Genomic DNA, 20,699 nt, shown 5'->3' on the forward strand with positions numbered 1-20,699 from the left:
CAGCTCAGTGCCAGACCCTCTCATCTCTGGGGAGAGGAGAGAGGGGATGGGTTACAATTAGATATAGCTTCACGCTTGCAGGTTCTTAACAAGGAACGGGAGACCTCATCATCCATAATTTCATCTGCTAAAGGGATGTTATTTGCATCTTTAGTATCAGAACCTGATATAAATTTGCTCATGAGACTTTCTTTCATAATATTATTAAAACCTTTATGGGTTAGTTGTCATGTTAGTTTATTTTCTTATGTATCTTGTATGACACAGTCCTGATATTTCTAAACCGGGAGCTAGCTTTTTCATTAAAATATGCCGCTAAATGTTGTATCTTGCATATATAGTTACTTATGATTTTTGGGACCTTCCCGAGTTAAAAAATATTCTGAAGTACATGCCACATCTACCAGATCTCCGTCGTGCAATAAGTGACGTCAATTCTGGCTCCTCTGAGGGTATAAAATAATGGTACTACACCACTTAGTCTTTCTTTGTTTTTCTTTTGTTAGATGTCTTTTCGTTTGTAGGTGACTTGTAAGAATTGCAGCTTATTTGCCTGTTTTTTTTCTTGCTGAAATGCTACAGGACGTCTCATATATGTTCAAACTTTTTGTTGATTTTCATCCTCACCTTTTCTCCCATTTTTTTCCATTTTTCTGGATCTCTTCTCAGTTTCGCCTCTTCTTTTTTTTAATAAAATGTATTGTATTCTTTTTGTTAATATGGTATGGTGTAGCCAATCACATGTGTTGGTTGTATAACTGACATATTGCATTTGAAATAATAAAAGAAACTGCATGAAAAACTGAAAAGCAGTGAGTTTTTTATGAGAACAGTTTGAAATGAAACAGTGCATAGAAGTAGAGCAAAGAACGTAACGGCTGATGAGGACTGTAATCATCATCTAATCATTGACTATTTGCATCTATGAGTTGGATCAAAAAAAATTCTAAGATGAAGGGTGATGTTTTACTTTAATAATTTAGAACTGTAAAAGCTCATTTTGGTGCAACTGGACTTTGGTGTGAATATTTTTCACATGTCTTTGCCTAGCAAGGTGACTCCTGCCACAAAAAGCATGAACAGAAGCAAAAGCATAAATTGTTGTTCACCCACATGATAATATGAAATAAAACCAAAGTGAGAAAAAAGGATCTTAGCCACTTGGGGCTGTTTCAGTTGTCCACTGAATTATCTTCTCCCCCCAATAAATAAATAATAATTCTCCTTACTTGCCTAAGTTGTAATGTAACATGCAGACTATACATTTTAATAAATCAATAAGCTCTTTGGATGGGATTCTAAGAAATGTTCAAGCATAAACTCTGCAGCAGCCCCAGTCCTCTGATGCCAAAACCACAGAGCTTGACATATTTTTTGAATTTATATAGTAAACGTCTTTCCAAGATAATCACATTGAAGATCCTACTGTACATCCTTAGGGATATTGACCTAGCTTATAGTCCTGCCATTCATTCGTTTAATACTCATTTGGTTTTCTAGTTATCACAAGGTTGTAGCTTATTTTGTGTCAGGAGAATTGTTTAATTTCTTTAAGTAAATATTATATAATTGCGTTGTAGGACCTGGGAATCTATAATAATGTCTGTTCCCAGAGTGGGTAGTGAAGCCCGTCCAATAAAATCATTCTCGTGGTATACATTTCTGGTTCCAGTGAACAGGTGGTCTCTTTTCACATGTGCAGTGCATGTGAACTGGTAAATAACAGGGATAATTCCTACTGATGTACTAAAAGTTACTGAGAGGTGGTTCAAAGACAGGTTTCATTTATCATACATAATCTTATTTGCCTTTGCATCTGCTTTATAATGAGCCCATTCACATTGCATCTTGTTCCAAGGGTGATCGTAAAAGGAGAAAATGAGGCAGAGTTGTTTTAGATAGTTGGCTGAACCTGAAATGAAGAAACTCCCATTGTGCTCTGGCAAAAGATAATATGGAGAAAGTGTAGGGAAGATAAGGTTGAAATGTCTTTTTGTGGTTGAACAGCTGAGCTAATTATTATCAGCAAGAAGACATGATGCATTTGTACAATAGTGTAGTAATTTTCCAGGATCTAAGCAAAGTGTGTCTCTGAGAAGAGGGAGTTGGCCAACATGCTTGCTCTGATAACTGGCTCTAGGTTTCAGCCACCCCTGAGTGTCTCTTTTGGAAAAAGTGTCACAAAAGGGCATGGAGAAATATACAGAAATATGGTTCAATAAGCACCAATTTGGAACTTGGAAGCACACAATTAGAACATGTCAAGGTTTTAACGCTGTAAATATGGTATCAATCATATACTGTAGTGGGTCAAAGACTTATATCTTGGACAAGGTAGATGGCATAAAAGTGTGGTCGTAAAAGGCACCAAGAGAACCGATGTTGACCACAGTAATACAATTAATAATGACTTACTTATTAATTAATGACTATGGTTTAATTCAAACAATATCCAGAATTTATGAATGAAAATTTAATAAAGCAATGAATAGACTATTTAAACATGTATCAATAACACTTTATTTCTTTCTATTCCTTTTCTGATCAATTCTTTTAATACATATCAAAGGAATCAAAGGAATCAACAATTATCAACACATTGTTATGGTAATGGACCCTTGGGTCAAGGCAAAGTTGGCACTATCTGCTGGTCCTCGCTGTCGACAGGTGGACCTGGCTGAAGAAGACACCCAAAGGGATCTTCACCAATACCAGCCCTCATTCCCTGCAGGTTGAGCCCTTGGGTGCCAGGTTCGGCTGGACTTAGGTGTGGGTCTCTGGATGGTGAAGAATCTCATGCAGACTGGAGATCCGCTGAGAGCCGTTGGTACAGGATAAAGGTTGGACAGGTAGCAGGCAGAGTCAGGAGGTACCAGAGGTTGGGGCAGGTGGCAAACAGCAAGAATGAAGACAGGCCCAAGATTGGGACAGGCAGAAGACGAGCAGAGTCTGGAGGAGATCCTAGATTAGCCAGGCATTGATTGAAGAGGAGGATGAAGTATCAGGAGCCAACGAGTCCAGGAGTCCAACGAGTCCATGTCAGCCAAACAGGTTCAGGAATCATAAGTTACGTAAGATATGCTATACTAGGTCAGACCAAGAGCCCATCAAGCCCAGTATCCTGTTTCCAACAGTGGCCAATCCAAGTCACAAGTACTTGGCAAGTCCCCAAACATTATATAGATCACAAGCTACTATTGCTTATTAATTACCATCACAGCAGTTTATGGATTTATCCTCTAGGACTTTATCCAAACCTTTTTTTAAAGCCAGTTACACTAACTGCTGTAACCACATCCTCTGGCAATGAATTCCAGAGCTTGACTATGCGCTGAGAGAAAAATAATTTTCTTTGATTTGTTTTAATTGCGCTATTTGCTAACTTCATGGAGTGCCCCCTGGTCCTTTTATTATCTGAGAGAGAAAATAACCGATTTACATTAACTTGTTCAAGTCCTTTCATGATTTTGTAGACTTCTATCATATCCCTCCTCAGTCATCTCTTCTCCAAACTGAACAGCCCTAACTTCTTTAGCCTTTCCTCATAGGGCAGAGGCATTCGCATCTGGGCAGATCCTGGTTTAAATACCCATGCCCTGCTGACATCATCAGGAGGTGTCACGGGATTTTCTCGCTGCAGCCGCAACGTGCGTGATGCACCTAAGGCCACCCCCTCACTCAGAATGGCATCTCTTGTATGGCTGGGTCCGTGCAGCAGCCTGCCACGTCTTTGCCACGGCATTGGGGAGAGGTAAGAGCGGCTAGCCATGGGGTGAGTTGGCAGCAGGCTGAACACAACAATACCCACTTCTCTAGAGCCTCCCTCCAGAAGTTGGAGTCTTCTGGGGTGATCTGCATGGAAGGTCCTTAACAGAACCTTATTCAAGATATTTGAGATGGGATCCCACATGTTTTGTTTGGGGCCATAGCCCTCCCAGGACATTAGGTACTCCCACTTGTGATTCCTAAGGCATACATCCAGCACCTCCCTGACCTGGAAAACTTGGTTCTCTTTGGAGGATAGGTCTGGTGGTTTCGGCACTCTATGGGAAGGCCAGGAGAGTACTAAGGGTTTGAGTAATGACACATGGAACACATTGTGAATCTTCAGAGAAGCGGGTAATTGCAACTGGAAGAAACAAGACCAACCTGGCGTGTAATAGAGTAAGGTCCAATGTAACGTGGTGCGAGCCTCATGGAAGGTACCCGAAGCTGGATATGGCAGGTGTTTAGCCAGCCCATATCCCCTGGTTTAAACTGAGGAGCCAGTCACCGATGAAGGTCTGCTGTCTCTTTAGCTCATTGGGCCGCCATCTGAATCAAGCCCTTAGTTTGAACCCAGAGGGTGTGTAATTCCTTAGCTGTCAGCTGGGCTGTAGGTGATGGGACAGAGAAATTGGAAGAGGGGGAGCTGGCTGTCTCTTGTGCATTATTAAAAATGGTGAAGACCCTGTGGCAGCATTAACGTGGGAGTTGTGAGAGAATTCGGCCCACGGAAGTAGTGTAGCCCAATTATCTTGCTGTGCATTGATAAATGGTCTCAAAAATGTCTTCAGAGTTGTTCACCTGTAGGTGATAGGTGGTGGTGAGTCGTACGTAATATTGAATTTCCGGCAGAGTGAGCACCAAAATTTGGCCATGAATTAGATGCCTCAGTTGGAGACTATGGGTTGTGGGATACCATGCATACAAAAGATGTGAGAAATGATGTGCCAATTCAGGGGCAGATGGGAGGCTTGGAAGTGCAACGAAGTGAGCCATCTTAGAAAATTGGTCAATTATGAGCCATATAGAACAACAGCAATTAGAAAGAGGGTCCACCACAAAGTCAATGGACAAATGGGGGCTGGCAAGAGCTGTAACAGCCTCCAAGGTATCCTACTGCAAGTTTTTGTTGAGCGCAGGTAGGACATGAGTCCACATAGGCCTCAATATCACCCTTCATCTGGGACCACCAATAATACCATTGAAATTGTGCCATGGTTTGAGCTCGCCCAGGATGTCCTGTGATATGAGAATCATGGGGCCATTCCAGAAATTTCTAATGGAGTCGACTTGGGACCAGGAGGAACAGTCGAGGCAGTTGCCAGGATAATTCGAGTTGGGTCGATGTTATGCCCCGGTGGATGGGCATGTCCTCTGCCTTGAAGGACTGGATAGAGCATCTGCATGGACATGCTTGTCTGCCGGCCTGTATTTCAGCTTGAAATCGAATTTAGCAAAAAACAGGTTCCACTGGACTTGGTGAGCGCTCAAGTGTTGGGCCTTGTGTAGGTGTTCCAAGTTCTTATGGTCAGTATATATTGTAATTTGTTGTTGTGTACCCTCCAGCCAGTGTTGGCACTCCTCAAGTGCCAATCTTATGGCTAAAAGATCCTTATCCCCTATACTGTAATTTCACTTGTCTGATGAAACCTTTTGGGAAAAAAATGAGCAGGGTCGGAAGACTCCCGAGTTCACATGTCAAATTTCACACAGCTCCCATGCCCAGGGAGGAGGCATTGACCTTTAAGAAAAAAGGACGTGTGGGATCCGGTGACAGAGACAGGGTTTCTGAAGAAAGGCCTGTTTCAGCTCATGAAAGGCCGTGACTGCTTTGGGTGTCCAGGCCTTGGTATTGGCTCCTTATTTGGTAAGTGCTGTGAGGGGAGCGGCAATCTAAGAGAAACTGGGAATAAAGTGTCGATAGAAATTGGCAAATTCCAGGAACCTTTGTAAGACTTGGAAGCTGGATGGTTGCGCCCAGTCTTGAATACAATGAATCTCCTCCAGGTCCATACAAAAAACCCTGCTAGAAATTATATACCCCAAGAAGGGTAGGATCTCTTTCTCAAAGGAGCATTTTTTGAGCTTGGCATACAGCTTGTGAGCCCATAGACATTGTACGACCTGGTGGATGTCCCACTGATGGGCTTGAAGATCTCGTGAGAAGACAAGGATATCGTTGAGGTATACTTCTACAGAAACATATAGCAGATGCCAGAAAATCTCATTCATCATGTTCTGGAATACAGCGGGGGCATTGCACAGCCCAAAGGGCATTACCAGATATTCTTAATGACCGTCCCGCATGTTGAAAGCTGTCTTCCATTCATCACCTGGCTTGATGTGAAGAAGGTTATATACTCCACACAAGTCCAGCTTGGTAAACATTCTGGTACCCTGAAGCTGGTCAAGAAGTTCTGGGATGAGGAGTAAGGAGTCTCAATCTTTTTTCGCTATAGCATTGAGCCCACAATAATTAATGTAGGGGTGTAGAGTCCCATCTTTTTTAGACAGAAAAAAGAACCCCACTCCTGCTGGCGAGGTGGAGGGTTTGCTGAATCTCTTGTCAAGATTTTCTTGAATGTACTGAGACATGGCCTTAATCTCTGGAAGGGACAAGGGGTATACCCAAGGGGTATACCACAGGAACTGCTGCTGGGGGGGTCTAACTCGAGGAAGGCATGAGTCATGACAGCAGGGACCCAATGGGTAAGCTGTAGTGACTCCCAATCAAATTGGGGTGAGTGACGCTGCAACCAGGATAGTCCCAAAACTATGGGGTGCACTTCTTTGTCGATGATGAAAAATGTTATTTGCTCCATGTGCAGGAGACCTGTGTGGAGGCGCAGTGGAGCTATCATTGTTGTAATCCGAATGGGTATTGATTCTCCATGGCTAGAGGAGATGATAAGAGGCATCTCCCAAGGGACTGTTGGTAGCTTCAGATGGTCTGCCAAAGCTTTCATGAGGAAGTTTCCTCTCATGCTGGAATCCACCAGTGCCAGTGTGGCAAATTCGTGGTCTCCTACGGAGATCATTACTGGAAAGGTGAGTTGGGGAGCTGAATTAGTACAACCTAGGATCATTTCCCCACTGGCTCCTAGGCTTGTTCGTTTCCCAGCCTCAGGGGACAATGGTCCTGAAGGGCCCCTCCCGGCCCATTGGTAACATAGGCCCAGCCTCTGGCAGTGGAGCCTCTCCTCCATGGTGAATCAAGACTGTCCCAGCTGTATGGGTTTCAAAGCTGAGATGGCCATGCCTGGCAGAACGAGTGGAGGAGAAAAATGCAAGGCCAACAGTACTTGCCTCCAGGGACCCCGTAGCTCCCGAGCCTGGGCATCAAGGGACTCGAGGATTTCCCTGGCTGCAAGTTCATCTTTTATCCATGAGGACAGACCTTCAAGAAAAATACTACACAGGCTGTACTCCCACCAATTCAGCTCCATGGCCATGGTACGAAATTCAATGGCATAATCAGTCAAGGACCGCGAGGTCTGCCGAAGGTGCAGCAGATCATAGCCAAGGATGGCCACCCTGCTACTGGTCATCAGACACTGGCTTGAAAGCCTGGATGAACCGCTGTATATCTTGGAGTAGCGCCTCTCCATGTTCCTAAAGAGGGGTGGCCCAATTCAGGGCTTTTCCATCCAATAAGGAGATGATGAACATGGCTTTAATGGCACTAGTTGGGAACTGCATGAGTTGTAGTGAAAAGTGCATCAGGCATTGGTTCACAAATCCTCGGCAGCGTTTGGGGTCCCTCACATACCAAGGTGGTACCGGAAGGTGCATTATGGGAATGGCTGCCACAGGATCTGGAACAACCGCTGTCAGGGTACTAGTCATGGTGGTGAGGGCATCGAGACAGGCTCTAAAATGATCCACGGTGCCTGCTGCTATCTCTAGATCTTGCTGCTGCTGCTAAATCTTCTGGTCTAGGCCAGGTATAGCCTGAAGGCTGGAGAGATCCACTGGGTCCATGGCCTCTGCAAACTGTTATGATAGTGGACCCTTGGGTGGAGGCAAGGCTGGCATTACCTGCAGGGAGGAGCCCTGCAGGTCCTTGCCATCGACAGATGGACTTGGCTGAAGCAGATACCCATAAACAACTGACAGAGGACTATAGCTCGATGACCCCCTCCGCCTCCTTTGTCCCAATCAACCCACTAGAACCTCCAACAAAGCAACTCTCCAAGTTCCATCCCTAAAGAAGGCATATCTCACCTCCACGAGAGATCGGGCCCTTTCTATTGCTGGCCCAATGCATTGGAACTCTCTACCAACCCACCTTAGGCTAGAAACTTGCCCTGTGAAATTTAGATCTATTAAAGACGTGGCTTTTTAAACAAGCCTTTCCCCACATCACTTAACAGCCCCTGTACTTTTTCTTCTGCTGGAATATTGCTCTGTATTATAATCTCTCCGTTTCAAATATTGTCCATAGCTGTATTAATTTGTACATAGCCGTTCTTGTTATGACAATCTTATAACTGCTCTTGTTACCCGTTGTGATTTGCTCTTGTGCTCCTCTCTGGCTTTTAGTTTTGTATCCCTTTCCCCTTTCTCTGTTCATTATAATTCTCATCTTATAAGTTCCCTGTAAACCGATATGATGTCCCCACTAATATCGGTATAAAAGACTTTCTAAATAAATATAGAGTATAATGTACAAGATGTCCAGTATCACTTGTATGAGCTGAAACCATACATTGGTTATAGCTTCAATATTTATGTATACCAATTTTAATTTTTATAGATTTTCAATTGCAAGTGTTCCCAACTCAGTGGTATTTATGTAATATAAATTTTTTATCATTAAAATATTTGTGAACGTCTTTTTTGTGGTAAATGAATTGTCTAAAGATCGCGCTCTCCCAAACGGTCACCCCAGATCGCATATTGCTATCCAAAAGGTTTTTTGCACTTATCTAGTCTCTATTTTGGATGCCATCATCTCATTTTGAACCCATGCAACTTCTGCGAAAATGGAACAGTCTGCCCAACACTGCCAGTGTTTCGATGAAAACTGTCTTCTTCAGGGACTAGGAGAGCTGTATTGAGACAAGTCTAGAATTAAATTTTTTTTTTTAAAAACGAGTGTCACCATATTTGTGTACATTCTGTGCTTTTTACTTACATTTATGACATCTTGTTTACTTATAGCACGCCGTTTATCTTTCGGATTGCGTATCTGAATCACTCTGTTATTTAAATGTTAAAGGGACCAATTACCTGTCTTCATTTCTAAGCGAGGCTGTGGGCAGTTCTATATTGTCCTGACAGACCTAACTCGACTGATAGTTCTCCACCACATCTTCAATTCTCCATTCATACTTCTATCAGGGACAGGTCTTGACTTTTCAATAGGGACTCCTTTCACGTCCATTTCTAATAGACTACTATCTGTTCACCTTCAGGTCCTCTCTCACATCCTGATGATGCCTATTGTTGCGCTGCAAAACCGGTGACTCGTGCATCCCTGGGAGTCTCTATCGCGACCAACTCTCATGATGCAAACTTATTATGAAAGGGGCTTTCCCACCTTTATTGTATCTTCAGCTATCACCTACATTATGGAACTCAATGCCACCCGAAATAAGACTAATGAGGGATCAAAAACTTTTCAAAAAAAGCTTAAAAACATGGCTTTTCAAAAAGGCCTTTCAAAGTGAGAATGGGAAATAGGTAGTACTAAGAAACAAGAAAAGGACTTATACACACAAGCAAAAGTCACCTGAGAACATATGTGTGTTTTTTTATTTTTATTTTATCACATTTAAGTATTAAGTTAAAGAATTACAGTATACCTCATCTACGGTTAGCCCATAAAGGGAATTTTAATACACTTTACATATAGCTTATAATATTGAATCATGTATCTGAACAACTGCGGCACCCTCTGGTTAAAGTACAATCCATCTCGAATTTATTTATGTGCCTATTTGTAAACCGTTGTGATGGTATATCACTAAATGACAGTATAGAAAAATTTTAAAATAAAATAAATAAATAAATAAATAATGTCCCATTCTTCTTTTTACAATGGTTTAGGACTATCATCATTTCAGAAAAAGGCTGTAGATTGTTCTATATTGTCCAGACAGACCTGACTCTACCGGTTGTTCTCCACCAGCAGAGACCCAACAGGACCTTTACTAATACCAGCTCTCATTCCCCGCAGGTTGAGCCCTTGGGTGCTGAGGCTGGCTGGACTTAGGTGCGGGTCTCTGGATGGTGAAGAATTTAGTGGAGGCTGGAGATCTGCTGAGAACCATTGGTACAAGATAAAGATCGTACAAGTGGCAGGCGGAGTCAAGAGGTACCAGAAGTCGGGGCAGGTAACAAGTAGCAAGAATGAAGTCATGCCCAAGGTCGGGACAGGCAGCAGAGTCTGGAGGAGATCGTAGGTCATCCAGGCATCGATCCAAGAGGAGGATGATGTATCACGACTTAACGAGTCCAGGAGTCCAATGAGTCCAGGTCAGCCAAACAGGTTCAGGAATCAGGACCTGTTGCAGAGGTATCTGAGTCTAGGCAGGTCTGGGTTTAAATACCTGCGTCCTACTGATGTCATTGGGAGGCATGATGGGAGTTGTCCCGCCACAGGCCTTTTAAAACAGCCCACAATGTGCACGTATGTACCTAAGGCCGTCTCTGCTTGGAGCAGTGTCTTTTGCACAGATGAGTCCGCACAGAGGCCTGCTGAGTCTACACTGCAGCATCGGGGAGAGGTAAGAATGGCTGGCCGTGGGATGAGCCCGCGGCTGGCCGAACACAACACACAAACTGTTAGATACATATAATTTTAATATTCTTAAACCTTTATACTATATTCCATAAAAGTCTTTATTATAAATCTGAGAATAGTTTCTTTGTCTAAATCTTTAACAATGCTGATGTATCTTACTGTTAAGGCTCCTATAAGGTAAGTAAATTGTTCATTTCTTTTCTATTGTCAGTCTCTTTAAATAGGATGACGAGCTCAGGCCTAGCTATTTGACTATTAAATTGAATATTCACTTATCTGTTCTCGATTTCTTCTTCCTTCTTTTCTTTTTCCATTGTTGGCCAGTGTGCTTGTCTTTCTCTTCTTTCTTTTCTCCTTCTTCTTTGTAATTATTACTCTGTGCTTTAAATAACTCAAAATCAACTATCATCTCCCCTCTCCATTTCATAAACTACAATCAGTAGTATATCCTACGAGTATGAACAGTGGTATAAATTAATTACAACTGTATCAACTCTAAAAAAAAAAAAAAAAAAATCATTTTTCCCTATCACTGGGTTAAAAGAATTGTTTTACAAGCTTTCACTCGTTCTTTCTTTTATCATTTCTTTTTTTAACTCATTTATTCACTAGAGATATTCTACATCACAATGCATCTCAATTTTTTAAATTTACCATCTTGTTAAGTTTTGCTTAAATTAAACTAAAACTAGTCATAAACTACATCCACACCATTTATACATCAATCATTGCAAAGATATTATTTTAAAATAAATTAATTTCCCTAGATTTTTAGGCCTTACAGTGTGGAGAATAGTGCAGCACCTCCTTCCTCATTGATAGCCTGCTCCTAACTGAAGCTATTTCCAACTGTCTCTTGCTTTTCCTAACTAATGGTATTCTGCTTTTGATGATGTCACTGACTCAAATAGTGCTGAGAGTTGCTTGATTATTGAGGCTCCTTCTGCTTGTGTGTTATTGTTATTTTATTTTTAATTCTATTAATGTTGCTTATTTTTTAATACATTAGGTAATCTTTGAGCTTTTGTTAATTTTGAATAAGACCTTTGTGCTTTAACTATCAGGGTCATTTATCATTTCGTGTTACGACTTTATTGCGCGCCATAATGCCATAACACGCGTGATAATGCTGTAATGGGAATGATAAATAACGCAATGCAAAATATGTATGCAAATTAAAAATTGAATATTCGTGTGGGAGGAGTTTGGGCGGAGTAAATGGAAATGTGTGTCTGCTAGCGTGGAGTGAGATAGAATAACGCATGCTATCTTGGGATTTAATGCTGGAAATAACTACACCCTTTTTTTGCGGTACGGTGAAAAAACTATTTATTACACTTCCGCAGCCGGTATTGTGGATCGCGGGTATTATCACAGTGATTATTGTGTGTGATATAAAAAGGAATTATAATGGACACACACACCAGGCCTTCCTGCCCCAATAAAAACACCTGTTCTTACCTGGTCTAGCTTCCTAAAGCCACAGGGCTGGATTTTAAAAGCCCTACGGGTGTAAATCCTGTGGATTTACGTGTGTAGGTGGCCTTTCGCGCGCCGAGCCTATTTTAAAAAGGCCCAGCCACGCGTGTAAAGCCCCGGGACGCGTGTAAATTTCGGGGCTTTGGGAAAGGGGAGGGGGCGGGGCGGTCTGAGGGTGGGGTGGTTCGGGGGCAGGGTGAGGCTAGATGCCCCCGGCACAGTGGCCATTTGCTGCTATGCCGGGGGATCATATGCTGGCAGGGCAGGTGTGCTCCTACACTCAATGATCTGCTCTGTGTATAGCATTAAGGCTAGAGAAACTGCTGTCAGCTGATGATACATGAACCTACAAGCTGCCTCCATAGTACACGGGACATGTGATTGGCCTGATGGCTGATGGCCTTTTTGTGTTGGTCTCTTGCCAGACACACATTTAGTGCCTCCTAAGGCCTTCAGGGGCCCATGTCAGTACCTCAGACAAAGTAGGTGTCATATATGCCTCTGACAGATGTGTTTTATGTGGCCAGGAAGGACTCAGACTACCTCATTAGCAGTTAGGGACAAGCAGCCACAGACATCAATGTTGTTTGAGGTCAAACATTCCAGGAAGTGCTGCAGGTAGTCCGTACTCAAAAGATAAGTGTGTCAGTATGCGACTCGGTGAGTGATGTGCTGTGTTATCTTCTGTCAATCTCTGTCTCTGGGGGTGCTGTAGCACTGAGAGGTCCCTCCGTTACCACAGCAATCCATACCCCAGAGTAGGCAGTGTGTGTGCATTCATTTGGCACACACTGCTTTTGGACTGCAGTGATCGAGTGCTTCCACTCTTGAGAAGGGGCGCCTCTGAGAGTTGACCGTATGGACTGCAGTATGCATGGTCTCAGGCCTCCTACTCTAAAATTTCCCCTAGTCCACTCACTGTTTATACCAAGCATTGAGAGAGGGGCAGAGGTGTGAAACTTGACAGCGTGACACATCAAATATGCAGTCTTACAAGTATGCGTATTAGTTGATATTTGCCTGTAATGCACACTGTCCAGCCCACCACCACGGAGGCTTTTCCACCTAGTACTTGAACTGGGCCTAATAGTTTTTATTTGGGGGTGTGCAGGCTACCCAGAGTTTGTCACCAAGGCTTGCCACTTTATGGAGGGAGGGAGGAAGTGGGTGTTAAGAAGCTCTCCACTGAATGTGGGGATACTGGGATGGCAGAAACATGGAATGGCAAGGACCACCTAATGGCTTCGATGTTGGGCTGCTTCAGGAATGGTTTGGATGAGGGTTTAGTGGCAGCATGTAGTAAGATACCCAGTGCAGAGGGTTGTGTGTGTGTGTGTGTGTGTGTGTGGGGGGGGGGGGTTGGTTTGCTTGACAGGTCCTGGAGGCAGTCCTATTTGAGAGTCTCTTTTTGCAGTAGAGATGTGAATCGGAACCAGAATCGGTTCGGATTCCGGTTCGGATTCACATCGTGTTTTTTTTTTTTCATCCGGCCGATCGCGGTTTTGTTTATCGGCTGCGCAGATAGACCAACAGCAGAGGCCTAGAGGGCTCTGCTTGTTGGTCCATAGGCCAACAAGCAGAGCCCTCTAGGCCTCTGCTGTTGGCCTATGGACATTCTCGACACAACAATATTCCCTCACTCCTTTCTAGTTGTCACACAGCAAACCAGACAACACACTCAGGTAATCTAATCAGGAAAAGCTCCTACTCCCTCTACTCCCATGCCTGACACACCCTCAAAGAGGCAGCTGCAGGAAGCTGGGATATATAAATTGAAAAAATAACGCACTATGTACTAATTTACGCTAGCCGTGTAAAACGACACGGCAAATGCTGACACAACGCGCCTTGTGCTGACGCAATGCTCCATGTGTTACCTATGCAATATGGAAGCCTGCAAATTATCTTAACAACGCCCCTTTTTTTTATCGCGGGTGCTATTTTCGCTATATTTATAGGGGTAGATTTTATAAATTTCCGCGCGCATACTTTTATTCGTGCACCAGGCGCGAACAAAAGTATGCTGGTTTTTATTAGATACGCACGTAGTCGCGCGTATCTTATAAAATCCGGGGTCGGCGCGCGCAAGGGGGTGCACATTTGTGCAACCTGTGTGCACGGAGCCCGGCGTGCGCTGCCTGTTCCCTCCGAGGCCGCTCCGAAATCGGAGCGGCCTCGGAGGGAACTTTCTTTCCACCCCCCGCACCTTCCCCTCCCTTCCCCTACCTAACCCACTCCCCTGGCCCTATCTAAACCCCCCCCCCTACCTTTGTTGGCAGATTTACGCCTGCTTTCAGCAGGCGTAAATCTGCGTGCGCCAGCGAGCTGCTGGCGCGCCATCACCTGACATATTCGAGGCCTCCGGACCAGCCCCCGGGCCGGCGCCACTCCCCCGGTCCCGCCCCGAACCGCCCCTGACCCCAGACACGCCCCATCCCCGCCCCTTTTACGAAGCCCCAGGACTTACGCGCGTCCCGGGGCTGTGAACGTGCCGATGGCCTATGCAAAATAGGCACGCTGGCGCGCATAAATCCGGCTGGATTTACGCGCGCAGGGCTTTTAAAATCCGGCCCATAGCTTTTTGATGGTTTATGTTTGGTGTACCTGCGCTGACCTGTTTACCTGTATCCAGGGGAGCCAATGACACATTTACCTGGATACGATCTCTCTTACAAGCTCATATATAAGTTTGTGAGCTTGCTGGTGATGATGTTTCCTGCATGTGTTAGTGCTGTCACTAACAACATACACTATTTTAGACTGAACTTTTATATCTTAAAAATAGCTTCTCACCACCACCAGTAACCAAAAACAACAGTAAAAAAAATACAAATGGGCTCCAAAGGCACTTACTTAAGCAGATCGGCAGCAAAGGCAGTGGCAACAGGCTTCTTAATTTTTATTATTTACAGCAGCTCTTGCCCCAGGAGGAGGTCTCTGCCGGCAGTGCCAGCTTTTTTTATTACAGCTGACTGCTGCCGGTCAGCTTAATCCTCCCGGTTCTATTTTTCAATCTTCTTTTTTCTTCAGACATCCGCTAACAGCATCGCGGCCTCTCTCGGTCTTTCTTCACAGTCATTTTGATTCATTACCGCCATTCCTGCAATTGGCTTCTTTTCAGCGGGGTCTCTTGTCCCATTGTTTCCAGGGCTCATTGTAACTCTGTGGTCCCAGTCGCCTCAGGCTGGGAGGTTTAACCTCTGCACTGCTCTTCGGGTACTTTGATCGTGGCTGTCTCTTGTGGCAGGAAGGCAGGAGCCAGTGTGGCACTTCCAGGTCTGTGGGGTCTCTCTCCCTCTCTCTTTTCAATATGACCATGGCAGACCTCAAAGTGGATCATCGTGGTTGGGAGCCAGGTTGTGGAAGTGCTCCTCCTGCTGGTGAATCCGGCGTTGCTCAGCCCTCTGCGTCGCGCCAGCTGCTTCCCACAGGATGTCACACTCCTCCCTCAGGTCCTCCTGTGCTCAATATCGTGGCCTGCCATCCGCAGTGCTGCACTTCCGGGTCACTTTTGGCCCTGTATCACAGTGGTGCACTTGAATGAGAGCGACGATCCAACCTCTCTTCGGAGCGCCAGGTCCAGGTCTTCCTCTTGTGTCTCAGTCCCTGCTCCTCTCTCACAGCCGGCTCTTTCCTTCGCAGCCCTTGTTTTTCTTCAGTGTCTGTCCCTCTGGGCTTTCTCTCACCAGTTTTCTCTTGTTTCCCAGTAGTCCATGCTTACCAGTCCTCTTCTTCACAAGGTGGCTCTCTCTTGTTGAGTCTTGTGTACCACCGTTATCACATAAGAACATAAGAAATTACCATGCTGGGTCAGACCAAGGGTCCATCAAGCCCAGCATCCTGTTTCCAACAGAGGCCAAACCAGGCCACAAGAACCTAGCAATTACCCAAACACTAAGAAGTTACCATGCTACTGATGCAATTAATAGCAGTGACTATTCCCTAAGTAATAGCCACTGCGCACTATCGCCGGTCCTTGTTTCAGTTGAGCTGGTGCCTTTCTATCTTGGAAACCAGCTTTTGGTGTCTTCAGCCAGCTTCTTCTGGGCTTCCCTTTCTGGAAGCTCTGTGGTCCTGTTTCACTGCGATCTGGCCTCCTCACCCTCAGTTGTAGTTTAGCTCCTGGAGCTCTTGATTTGGCAATTCTTTTCTTTTTCTTGTTTGGTTTTTTTTTTTTTTTTGGTTTGCTCTGTTATGTCTTCTTAATCTTGGGGTGGGTTATGGTTTTTGCTGGTAACAGGGTATCAGGTTGTTATCTCTCTGTTGTTATTTTCTCTCTCTCTGATCTCAGTTTTCTCTTTTTCTTTTTCTAGGTTTCTTCTTGTATCGGTTCTAGCCTGTAGCAATTGCAAGTCCCTCGCAGCTTCGTAGAGTGCTGTCTTTAGCCTCTGCCCTGCCACAGCCTTCGGCCTTCTCAACTCAGGCCCCTTTCCAACTCCGGACCCATCTAGACATCAGCACCCTCCCTGGAGCCCAAGGATCAGGTAAATCATATTTTAATTTTTTTTTATTAGGGTACCCCCTTTACAATGGCCGTGCAAATCATGAGCAGAGCGTCCGCTCTGGTGCCAAGAGCTAAAATGTGAGAGTTGCAGCAGCATGAGAGAAGGATTGGCCTAGTTGTTAGAACAAAGGGCTGCCCACCAGGGAAATCAGGGTCTAACGTCTGGATGCCCCTTGAGACTGTAGGGAAGCCACTTTGCCTCCTGTTGCAGATTGGACCTTGTTTAAGTAGAGCAGAAAATAAGTATTCATGGGGAAGGAAGGAATTACTAAGGCCTCATGACATTTAGCAGCTAGTTCTACCTACTGGATGGACAGAGTTTGCAAAAAAATATTTAAGTTACACTGACTTACTTCATCAAATTCTGTGTTTTCTTTTTCTCTTTGTGTGTTTGCCATTTTGAGATAAGGTTTGCGAAAGATCATGAGCAGTGTCGAGCAGAGAGCCAATCAAAACCGTCCCAGATTTGATCATTCGTGATGTGTTAACACCCATAGCCAGCAACGAATGTAATTTTAGATGTGCTGCAGATACAGATGTCATTATATAGTTGAGCACGTTCAGGAAACCACAGAAGGTGAAAAAGTCAATGCAAAAAGAAAGAAAATGTGCTTTGGATGCTGCCCAATATCTGTGCCATTCCCGGAACTCTTGTTTTGCCCCGCATCCTGTTTGTAGACTGATCATTGTCATCATGCTAATTAAAATAGAAAAAAAACAAAACCCAGAGGATTTTTTTTTATTCCATTCGGCTTCATGAGTTGCTAAACTCCTGAAGAAATGAAAGCACCTTTTGTGACAGAAAACCCAAGTAAAGCCCATATGTAAATATTAGACACAGGACAGTATCCCCTAATTATTCACATTGCACAAAGGCAACACCGAGCGGTTGTAATATGGGGGTGGGGGAGAGATCAAGGCTAATTGTGGTTTTTCAAAAATTACCAATGTAGATTCCTACATCTACCACTAGTATTTAAGGTGTTTTGTCATAGTGGAAAACTTCTTCAGCGCGATTTCCACCACAGGAAGTGTTCGTATGCATATATACCCTACTCAATAAAAAAAAAAAAAAGATAGAAAAGAAAGTGACACCTTTGCCTCTTGCTCTGCTCTGAATAAATGTTTGCCATGCAGAATCTCATGTTCTCCAGTACCATGCAATTTGCAGGTCATCAAAGCAGGCATGCTGACTTGCAGATGTTTCGCACTAGCTATGCCTGATCTTTCAATCCGATCCAATGAGTACCGTTTACATTTGGAATTCAAAGCAATCAGTTTTTTCTCTCTTTTTTTTTTTTTGTTTTTTTTTTAACAAGAAGCAGGCTATTGATATTTCGCAGTAGTATGCTGCAAATCTACTTGTTCCTTGTTATACTCTCAGCCTTAATTCACAAAATTATTAGCACTTCATCAACTGTCCAGTTTAATCTTTTTTTTGCAAACGTGTATGATAAGAGCAAGCAATGTCAACAAAGATGACGGGCTCAAATAAACATTTGTTAGAAACTATTTGGGGGAGAAATGTGAGTGGTTGACATGAGGTAAGGACGGTGCTATAGTCTGCCAGAGTGTTGTGTTCGTCAGTCGCAGACGGCTGCGACTGCTCTGCTTTACCTCTTTTTCTCCCCTTTCTCTCTCTTTGGGCAAGATGGCTGCCTCCGATGCCAAGTGCCGAGGGCTTCGGCGTTTCCAGACCAGCATGGGCATCCCCATCCGCCATGCTCACTCCCGTGGCCTCATAGGGCGCAAGTGCGCACATCTCCTACTCTCAAATACTCATCATGGCGGGAACCTCGGGGGCAGCCCCACTGCATGACATCAGTACCTCCGGGTATATCTAGCCTCCTCTTTCACTACCACCTTGAGTTAGCAAGGATTTCGATTTAAGCTACTCTGACCGCTCTAAGCTGCATGCTTAGACGCTGCTTCACTTCAAGGGCCTCGCTCCAGTAGAAGTTCAAGATACCCGCTCCTCGGGGGTCTCTTGCTTCCAACTACCCTTCGGGGTCCTCTCTAACTACACAACCGCTCCTCGGGGATCTTTCTCTCTCTTCTACATTTCAGGATTTCGGACCATCGGGTACTCGCTCGTCAAGGGCCTACCAGCCATTATATCCTGCATCACGGAACTAAGGTCCCAGCTTTCCACCATCAGGAAGACGCCGTCATTCCTGTGAGTACCTCTACGATCCGGTGCTCCAGCTCCACCCACCAGCTGCGACGTTACCCGCACTGCGGGCTTCTGCCTACCGTGAAATGTCTGGGTGAGATTTCACATCTGAGCCTGTTGAACGTACTGGCACTTCTGGGATCAGTGCCTTACCTTCCTGCTTTACCATCTATCTACAAGCAGTACAATAAAGCCTATATCCATACTGTGTCTACTATCTGAGTTCAGCCTATCGCAGTGGTTCCCCACGGGGCTTCTCCCCGTGGGCAGAGTCATCTCCATTGCGACCAAGTGTCCACACTATGCCACAAACACAACACAGGGGTTCCAAACCCAGTCCTCAAGGCACACCTACCCAGTCTGGGTTTTAAGATATCCATAAGGAATATGCATCAGATAGATTGGCATCCAACAGAGACAGTGCATGCAAATGTATCTCATGTATATTGATTGTGAATATCCTGAAAATCTGACAGGCTGGGTGTGTCCCGAGGACTGGGATGAGAATCCCTGGTCTGTGCTCTTCATCTGCTCCAAAATAACTTAACTATCCCTGAAACAGTAAACAAAGTACATGAACACTGCCAAACATTTACAAACTTGATGATACTTCTAGAGTGAAAATGTTGACCTTCCCCCCCACCCCCCCCACACTAAATATCAGAACGGGTAAAATGAAAGCCATATCTACAGTGAACCTTAATTTTACTAATGCATGGGGTGGCCCACTCCAGTCATAAAATCCACAAACAGGCCACATTTTCAGGATATCCACAATGAATATGCATCAGAGAGACCTGCATACCTGGAGGCAGTGATGCAAATTTATCTCATGCATATTCATTGTGGATCAATTGAAAACCTGGCCTTTTTGTGGCTCTTGAGGACTGAAGTTGGCCACCCCTGTATTAGTGAGTTTTGTCATTCTGGGTACAACCCAAATAAACTAATTGGTATCCATATTGGGGTAGATATTCAAAAGCCATTATTTATTTATTTATTTAAAAAATTTGATATACCGCTTTTACAATATTAAAATTTATCAAAACAGTTTACATACAGTACATACATAATAAAATACAAAAATACTTTAAAGGCTTATCCAGCTAATTTCTAGCCAGATAATGAATTACCCGGCTAGAATTTAGCTGGGTAAATCAGGGGCATTCCTAGGCTGGGAGGTAGGCGTTCCAGGGAGGAATGGCCAGATACCAATAATCTGGCTAACTCTAACTTATCCGAGTATAGTCAGCTGCACGGCTGTGTCACTGAATATCCTGGTTAATTAATTAATTAATTAATTAATTAATTCTTATTTATTTAAAGCTTTTCTATACCGACTTTCGTGATACAAATCAAATCAAATCGGTTTTAGCCGGATATGGGTATCCAGATAACTTAACTAGCTTCTTAGCGACTGAATATTTACCCCATTATTTTTAAAATACAGTATATATTATTAAAATCATGAACCATATTCTTTATCAGCTGAAGTTCCCGAAAAGCCCTTATAGGGGCCTGGTTCTGCTCTGCTTACAAAAATGGACTTACTTTGTGCTTACAAATCTAGCTTTGATATTTCTGTTCTGAGTCAAGTGCCTTCTTTGTTGCAGAATGAAACCTTGAAAGAACATTGGTCTTTTTTCAAATTTCATTTGAAAATTTTCAGACTAAAGGATTTAAATGAGAAACCCCCATGTGTAGTATAAATGTTCCTGGTGGAATCGTACTGCCGTCTAATTTGATAGCGTCTAAGCTACCTTCACTTCAGTGAAACCTATAGCTAATTCACATGGCTGTCATTGGTCTATGTCTTAATCTGCAAGTCTTTACTCCAGGCTTTTCTCTTTCTTAGGGCTAAATTGCAGGGCTTCATTTCCTGTAAACCCCAACGCTGAGAACTACTGCAGCTTGTCAAGGAGCGTGGGGCTACCCCATGAGTAAGAGTGAATACAATATCAAACAATCAGATAATGGGGGCGGAATGTTATTCTCATTGATTAAGCTTTCCTTTCTCTGAACAAACATAT

The 20,699-nt window shown here is 44.0% G+C and overlaps 1 long non-coding RNA gene across 1 annotated transcript in view; it reads left to right on the top strand.

Moving 5' to 3' along the window:
- LOC115086284 overlaps positions 1–20,699 on the top strand; it is a 301,007-nt gene that overhangs the window by 54,674 nt on the left and 225,634 nt on the right. Inside the window, exon 2 of the long non-coding RNA XR_003855207.1 lies at positions 16,306–16,476. This is a non-coding gene — a long non-coding RNA (uncharacterized LOC115086284). The remainder of the gene's footprint in view (positions 1–16,305; positions 16,477–20,699) is intronic.

This window comes from Rhinatrema bivittatum, chromosome 2, assembly GCF_901001135.1.
Source record: "Rhinatrema bivittatum chromosome 2, aRhiBiv1.1, whole genome shotgun sequence".
Taxonomy (NCBI): domain Eukaryota; kingdom Metazoa; phylum Chordata; class Amphibia; order Gymnophiona; family Rhinatrematidae; genus Rhinatrema; species Rhinatrema bivittatum.